Raw genomic sequence first — 8,828 nt, 5'->3', positions numbered from 1 at the left:
CGAGCCTGGTGGACGTAACACCCCCAATGTCACTGATTACAACGACTAAATTTAGATCAGTGTACTGTGGCCATTTCAATTTCTGACAAACAAGAACAGTAAGATGTGTGTTGGGGAAAATGTTTGTGCATCTAAACAGTTGATGTTTGTGATTGTAAATAAACTCAACATGAAGAACTGTTTTATATGACACCGAGCTGATATAGTGTGAGCAACACTGCTCACGGCAGTGTTGCTCACCATGACAGGAGATGTAAGAGATTTATAGGCTTTTCCAAATTGATATTTAATTTGAAAAATAAACCACAAAGCATTGATGAATTTATACTGTTACCTATAGTGACTGCCGAGCAGGTACTTGGAAATAGGCCCAGATAACTTAGTTCTAGTGAGTTTTAGCTACCACACTGTCCATAGCCATAAAAAACCCTACCTTTCAACCAACGCTGATTTCTTTCCGCTGACTTTGAGTCCTCTTCATTTTAACCATTGCTTAAGTTGCTCCACATTGTATCAAATAATATTGAAATGAAGCTTCCGGTACGTCCTCATCTTCCAACGTTACGTTCTACAGATGCTGCCATTCTGTTTCGTCACATTCGGGCAACAGTGATGTCAATTATGATCAGTTTCATTTGACACGCTGCTCTAGAACTTGGATCACCTATTTAAATTTATAGGCAAGAAATACAGCATTTCAACAGCAATAAGTTACTGTTGTGGGAGTCTGAGTTTGCAGAAGGAGGCTGCTGAATGATGAAGAATTACTCTTTTGTCTAAACGATACATTCTGGGATGGCATCATTAACAGCATTGTTGAAGTGTAACTCAGCTTCAGCAGAACAATTTGATAAAGTTTGCTACTTCAGTGGCAGAAGTAGGTCAAACTTAGTTTATAATGCTGACGCATAAATACAGCCACAGTATTTGAGGGAGACAGCACTTTTTAACTTTTATTGAATATTGAACTTTGGACACAAACTGAATAATGAAACTAAGAGGGAGAGAATGGGAAGAGAAACATCTACATGAGACTTAGACTGGGTAGGTGCTTCTTTCCTTTTAAATTACTTATTCTTTGGCTGTATGGTTTTTTTTTAAAGAGATGGCCATCTTTAGGTATATGGAAATTGTTCCCAAGGGAGAACCAGACTGGTGCAGCTCCACAATACTCTTTTTTTTTTTTTTACTGTTCAATTATGTTAAACAAGAAATCAGTGTGTTCCAGATGTTGCCTTAAACAGGTGAGCCTTCAGCGACCTCAAAAGTGTGAATTAGCTATGACCGTTTGCCGTTGGGTCTTTCTAGCATTGTTTAAAGAGACAGTACCGTATTTTTCGCACTATAAGGCTGTTATGTCACAACATATTTGAGGACACGAGACAAAGATGAGGGTTCAACAAAATATTTTATTCTTAAACTCTCTTGAACTTTAGTTTTTATTTTTGTCAGCTGCTTCGGATTTTCTGTGAAGAAAAAGAGAGTTAAATGCCCTCAGTTTCCCGTGTCCCAAAAAGAAAACAAAACCCCAAAAGTATTAACAGAAAGTTGGACCTGTTGAGCCGATCAAACAGAACAAAACAGTAGACCAGGGGGCCAACCCTATACAAGGCCGTCGAAGCCCCTACTAGTACCGGACTAAAGCAAAACAGAACCTTATGAGATCGAAAACAGGACAACCGGTCCCACCAGGGCAAAATCACAACGACAAAACAAACAAAGGCTAACAAAAATACCGCATGGCAGGCTGGAACGTCAGCTGCGGCCCACAGCGACTGGACGTGCGCGTCCCCGTTGGTGGTGGAGTGAGCGGAAGCGAGTGGAAGGGCGGCAACCCCTAACATGTCGAAACCCAGCCTATTTATAGGCGGACCAGCAGCGCCACAAATTAACGTAATCAAATGACCAAAAATAAAAAATTATCCAAACTCCAAAATATATTAACAAAAGGTCATTCTACTAAAGTCTATAAAAAAACAAAAGAAAAAAATAGACAAAAATCATCATAATGTGCCCGAAGCACATAACAAAGGCGAACCTAAAAACATTCAATTTCCTCAAAAGCCGACAGTGCGCCTTATAATCCAGTGCGCCTTATAGATGGATCAATATTGAGCCACAACATGTCTAGCAACTATGGTAAGCAGCCGCCGACATCATTTTCGCCTGTAGAAGAAGCGTGCGGTGCATGCTGGGATAGTTGTCAGAACGCTGGTTTGTAATCTATTAATAAAGTTTGACTGACCTATCTACCTACCGACCGTCTAGAATCAGGTCGTCTGCAGGTCATTTAGCACCACGTTCTCCACGAACATGCTGTGTGCGAACGGAGAAGGGTGACCATTGTCCAGCCACGCCCTGGCCCAGTTGCGGAAGGCTCTCCTTGCTGACAGGAGTCGGACTGTTTTGTTGACATTCACTTTAGTGCAGCTCCATCTAGTGGATGCATAACGTAACTGTTAAGTCTAGCGTCTATTCTATCCGCCTTATAATGTGGTGCGCCTTATATATGAAAAAAGTTTTAAAATAGGCCATTCATTGAAGGTGCGCCTTATAATCCGGTGCGCCTTATAGTGCGGAAAATACGGTAATTATTATGTATGTAAATTTAAGATTTTGAAGTAGATTAATATAACATTCTTTCTATCATTATTGTACTGAAGTGTCTGAAAACAGGAGTGATGTTTCAGACCTCATTCCTGATGTCTCAAAAAGTAATATTTATTACTGAGACATATTACTTTGTGTATCAGTAATACACCCAATGTAGTATTTGCATATAAATATGGAATGTTTACCATTTCAATCAAATTCACCCATCCATCAAGAAAACCAAAATTAGGCTAATTCTTTTTACTGTACAGTTTTCTTTTCGTCGTTGCCCATTTTCTTTAAACATTTATTAGGTTTAAATAATACATTTTTAATAAAAATTGTGTTTTCACAAAATTATAGCTAAGGCATAAGCTGAGAGGTAATCGCTGGGTCAAGTCAGACACTGGGGGACTTTACAGAGCCAAAGACAAATATAGAATGGAGAAGTAAATCTGTTCACTCTGCAGAGATTCATTGCTGCTGCCAATTCCATAATTATCCCCACTCTCAGGCTTGTTGGCCAACCATGCTGCAAAGCATTCATTAAATGCTGGATTCCTTTTGTCTCAGTTGTTTCTCTCTCACCTCTTTCTGCCCCATGTTTTTCTTCTCCCTTCTATTTTCATCCCTCTTCCATCCACTGTTTTCAGTTTGCCCAATCCCTTTTGGTTTGGGTGATTGTCAAATTTGGTGGACCTCTCTTGGTGGGCCAGAGCTGCATGTTAGTAGCACTGCTTCCTGTTTCTTTTTCATTCATCACACATCTTCCACATGGAATAACTTAGTAGTATGATCAAACTCAGATTGTGGTGCTCCATAGCAGGAAGGGAAGGATTTAGAGCAGTGGTGTGAATTCCTGGTGAAATATGTTTCCATGACCACCCCAAGGTGTGGATGTGAATTTGTTCTTGTGCCTGAAAATTTCCTCAAGAGATTTATGTAAACTGCAAAACCCAAGAGCTTGTTAGGCCATGTATTGTATCACAATATGTTATTGTGCATGAAATTAGAAGGGAGATCATTTTAGTCCAAAAAGCTAACAATTCTTTTCACTCAATTTAAGAAATACAGTGCTCCAACCAAACAATGAGGAGAAGTAAAACCATTAAATATATTTTTTTATTGTTAAAGTACGAATCCACCCAAGAATGGGTAAGTCAGAATTATTGACAAACAAGAGAAAGTGCAAGGTGACCAGCAGATTCTTCTTAGCATCTGGTTTCTGCTCAGGCTCTGCACATGAAGGTGTGATGAGGATAAACTGAGAATAGGTAGCAGAGGTAGGAAGTAATAGATTACCTCTCAGTGGATTTTACCCTGGCCACCTCTACCGTAAACATCACTGCTGAAGATCTTAGAAGGCATCTGGTGAGACTCCACCTTGGCAAGGCTGCAGGCCCTGATGATGATGTGAGCCAAAGAGTGCTCAAAGCCTGTGCTATCCAGTTCCGTTGACTTCTCCATCATGTATTCAACATGAAGTTCCTGCATTGTTCCAGTGCCAAAGGACTCCAAGGACTACAGATCTGTGGTGCTGAACTCCAACAAAATGAAGACCCTTGAGTATCTACGGCTCCTGGTCCAATCACACTTGGACCCTAGCAGTTTGCATATCAGCCCAAATGTGGAGTTGAAGAAGTCCTGCAGGGTTGTTTTGTGGTCTCAGTCTGGATTTCTCTTTGCCGGCTACACAGACATCAGTGTCATGACTGTGTGACCAACATTGCAAGCTTCTATGTGGACACAGCATTGCTGTCAAAGCCCAGATGTTTTACCTTCCACCTCAGTCATGGACTCTTCTCCAAATACAAGTCAGCCTTCAACCAAATCAGGACATTTTGCTGTTGTGTTTGCAGAGTCATTCCTGACTAATTGTTCTAACAGCGAGTTTAAACCTGCTGATATGCAACTATATTTCACAATTGTCTATCAGTATTATTAGATCAAATCAAAGGTGTCTGCAGGTTATAGCACAATATGCATAAAAAATGAACCATAGTCACTTATTCTATGCACACGAAGCCTCCGCAGCCCCTGAAATCTAATGGGATATTTGTGGAAAAGTGAAATGGGATTTACAGCAATGAAGCACATATTGGTGGATTGTGATAGTTTAAATGTAGTTAATATTGATGGTATGTCATGGGTAATGAATGTCCTCAAGGGTAGTGCACTGCATGTTTTAGGTATGTCTCTGCTCCAAAACATCAAATGGCACAATTAGTTTCATTCCTTAACAGATCCTGGTGTGGATCAGCTGGGAAGAAGCGACAGTGTGGAAAGGGAATAGTTCCAGGTGAGGTGACCAGTTTAGAGAGAACCTGCTGAATGTAATAGTCATTAACGACCAATAATGTTATTGTGCTATAAGAAAATAAAAGCTTTATTACTGTTATTAATTACTTCAGACATTTTCATATCCTTGCCTCAAAACGACTATCTTTACATCAGCCATATGAGTTGAATTTGACAAGTCCCACCATGCATGGCCTAGCTGATGCCTTGATGGTCATAGTGTCCAAACAGTGACCACCCGAGTATAGACTTCCTTCAGTAGGGAACAAACACAAGTGCATCCCCTCATCATGTTCTGCAGGAGCTTGCTAATGACTCATTCATTTTGGTCAGGAGTTTTAAACCAGAGAAACATCTACATGGTGCAGGGCAGAGCCACTGAAGGATTCGGACATAGATATTACTGGTGTATGTTCTAATTCTATCAAATGACATTGTTTCTCATAAATCTGGAACCACGGATCACTGGTCATAAAAGCCCTCTTTCTTTAAAAAATTACAACTTGATAAACAAAGCCTTATTTTTCATTTATAAATGTTTAGCCCAGATGTATTTGGTGATTTGAAACTGTGTTAAGGTGTTTACTTATGTCTGTGATAATTACAAATGATGTGGGGTTGAATATAATATCTAAGAATTGTGCCCTTGGGGAGAATGGATGAGGCTGTATTTTATGAGCAAACCTAATGTGGATGTCTGTTGGCCACTGCTCTGAGACATCACAACAGTGATCTTAATAAAGGAACATTAGGTAAATTACCTGTGAAAATGGACAGCCATTTGCTTGCCCCAGGCACCTCTTTTCATCTGATTAGACTATTATGGTCATTAATCAGAAAGAAGGACTGTCTTCAGGAGTTACAATGCTAGAGTGACTGTTCAGGACAATGTTTTTGAAAATCCTGATGTTGTAAAGTGGCAGGGTTGTAAAAATAGGTCACACAGCGCTATATCACAGCTAACCTCAAACAGCTGAACTTCCCTTGTTGAAGATAGAACTGTTTAACCAAATCTCACAAAAACACACATAGGAATCACACAAAACCAGAAAGAAACAAAAAACATGTGACTGAAGGTGTCCTTGAGAAATTTGGACAGAAATATAGATTTTCATACAAGTTTTAAATGCCTTCAAAAGTTTTTGGCACACAAAGCATAGAAATCAAACCGCTCCTCCAGCGCCTCCAGTAAACACCCACTCAGCATCCAGTATTCAAATGAGCCTACAAATAGCCTGACTAAATGGTGTCAGATTTCTCAAGAAGGGAGTCTCTGCAGTTACTAAGTGAGAGGTTCCTGGGTGTTGGAAGAGTTGCTGTAAGACGTGATTGGTCAATTTTGGGGGACGGTTCTATGAACAAGGAACTCGTTTTTACCAGGCTACTAATGTAATTGGGGCTTGCCCATAGCAATGCATAGGGAGACTGATAGTGACAGTCACTATTGTTCTACACCCAATAAGTGGTCTCTTTATTTATTTTTCTTACGTCACCGTTAATGTCGCTCGTATCACTGCATGCACCCCCACAAATGTGGTATCAAAAAATGCGGCTCAATCACGGGAGGGGAACTATTACTTCTGGTGGGATTCGTAGTTACCATGGCAACATAAATTGCGAAAAACAACCCCCAAAAACCCCATTCAAGTCAATAGAGCGAGGAGACAGAAAATCCTAGAAATACACTTTTTTTGAGGAATTTCTGTGTTGTCATAAATAGACGTAGAAATGCCATTCAAATTTCAGTTTGTAGATACGTCCGTGATCTTTTCTAAAGTGAAGATGGTACATCGATACGAATTACGGTTTGTCCACAACATGTCTCCAAGCGACCCAAAGTTTTCAATTTTTCAGAAAGTTAGAGTGTAATTGCTGCTTTGTTAGAGTGTGGGAGAGAGTGGATTTCTGACCCCAAAATAATTTCTAAGTCACCCTCACGCCTACAAATGTCGCCCGATTGGCCTGAAAGTCGGTCAGGAGACAGATATGCATGCCTGCTCCGGTAAAATGTTTGCAAAATTTTTCTGTCCAGGTGCTTCCGACCGATGTCATGCGACAGGACAAACTCACGCTCTGACCCATGTATTTCCATATATTTCTGAAAAATCTCAGACCTCAGCGCACATCATCTTTCTCTCATCGCTGTTAATACTGTGAATGAGGTAGAGATATGAATTGCGGGAATATCGGAGACGACAAATAGCCCTCTCATACGCTTCAAACAGTTTTCGAATACGTGTCACGGTTCCTGAACGGGAAGGAGTTGTTCGAAGTGCTTTTTTTTTTGAGAAACAGGCTGGCTTAAACAGAGAATACTCTCACTCTCTGTGTGTCATTCACAGCTGCAGGGGATTAATAACTAGAAAAAAATTCCTGAAGAAATTTAACTGGGGCCTGCCAAAGTGTGCCCGTCGGTTTGGCCCCAGCGTTCTGATGCTAAAAATGAGCATTAATGCTAAAGAAAGCTGCAATGTGCACCTGTGGAGAATCAGAAGCATGTGGACTAAGCTGTATTTGTACCATTCAGTATGTTAAAATTAATGCATAAGCTAAAATAAGCCAAAATGCGAATAATAGCATGAATGCTATCAGTAGCATGTGGGGTATCACTAGCATGTTTTCTGTTATTGACTTACTCCATTCAGGATACTAAACATAGCTAATAAGTAAGAAAAACGTTCTGAAGCTCAACTTTAGCATCAATGCTAAGCTGATTGTTCAATTGTAGTCAAAAACCTATAGAGAGTCAGAAACATGTTGACTAAGCTGTACTTGCACTATTCATTTGTTAAAATTAATGCATAAGGTAAAGTTAGCCAAAATGCTAGTGTTAGCATTATTGCTATAAGTAGCATGTGGGGAATCACTAGCATGTTGGCTGTCATTGACTTACTCCATTCAGTATACTAAACATAGCTAATAAATAATAAAATTAGCTAAAAGCTTATATTAGATTAAATGCTAATGCTAATTCACTGGCTTACGCAAGCCAGTGCATAACCTGAGAAAATGCTAATAAAGGCTAATATTATTGCACCGCCTATGGCGGTGTACTAACTCGAGGGAAAAAGATAATAAAAGCTAATATTATTGCACTGCCTATGGTGGTGCACTTACCTGAGAGGATTATTGAGGCTTTTATTTTGAAATTTTCAGTAAGCTTCATTTGAAATGGCAACACTAATCCCATGTGTAACAGTGGTTTGTTTAAACCAGTTATCTAATGCCCAAAAGAGCAATTACATGATGTAAAAGTTGTCAAGGCTTTTATTTTGAAATTTTCAGTAAGCATTTGAAATGGTCACACTAATACCATGTGTAATAGTGATTGGGTTAAATCAGTTATATAATGCTCAAAACACAAGTAGTTCTGAATACCAGATAAGTCCTCGTCTGTAGTAACTGACAGTTCCGCCATGTTGTAGTTCTAACATGCCGCTAAGGCCTCTCTTTTAACTTAGTCTTGGCCATAGATAGAACTACAGTTATGGTGTGTTTGTAGTCCTAAGCAGCTCCTCTGCCCTGCTCTGTGTTCTGTTGCTACGTTAATTAATCCCCTGCCAAGTGCAGGTGTGAGTGACAGACAGTTCCGCCCAGGGGTGAAAGTAGGCGGGTATGGTCGGGTACTGTGTACCCCTAAAAGATTTAGCTGGGGTACGCAGTACCTGCAAGAGAGGGGAGAGGCTGTCTGCTGTAAAAAAAGAAAAAAAATCAATGGGTTCACTGTGCACCCACTAATCAGCCATGACTGATTAGTTTTTCAAGAACAATCTAAAACACGACTTAATCAGTTAATAAATAGCTTTTTACCCCCCCACCCCCCTGCCTCCCATTTCATATTGTTTCTGAACTCTTCGTGCTTTGCTAGAGTAGGGGTGCAACACATCGATCGCGGAAGGGTTTGAGTCGATTTCGGTCAGGACGCGGAGACTAGCACG

Source organism: Poecilia latipinna, unplaced genomic scaffold, assembly GCF_001443285.1.
Source record: "Poecilia latipinna isolate Pla-1442-1.1 unplaced genomic scaffold, P_latipinna-1.0 Scaffold3348, whole genome shotgun sequence".
In the NCBI taxonomy this organism is placed as follows: Eukaryota; Metazoa; Chordata; class Actinopteri; order Cyprinodontiformes; family Poeciliidae; genus Poecilia; species Poecilia latipinna.
The sequence above is the reverse complement of the archived record's forward strand: the minus strand, read 5'-3'. Positions refer to the sequence as shown.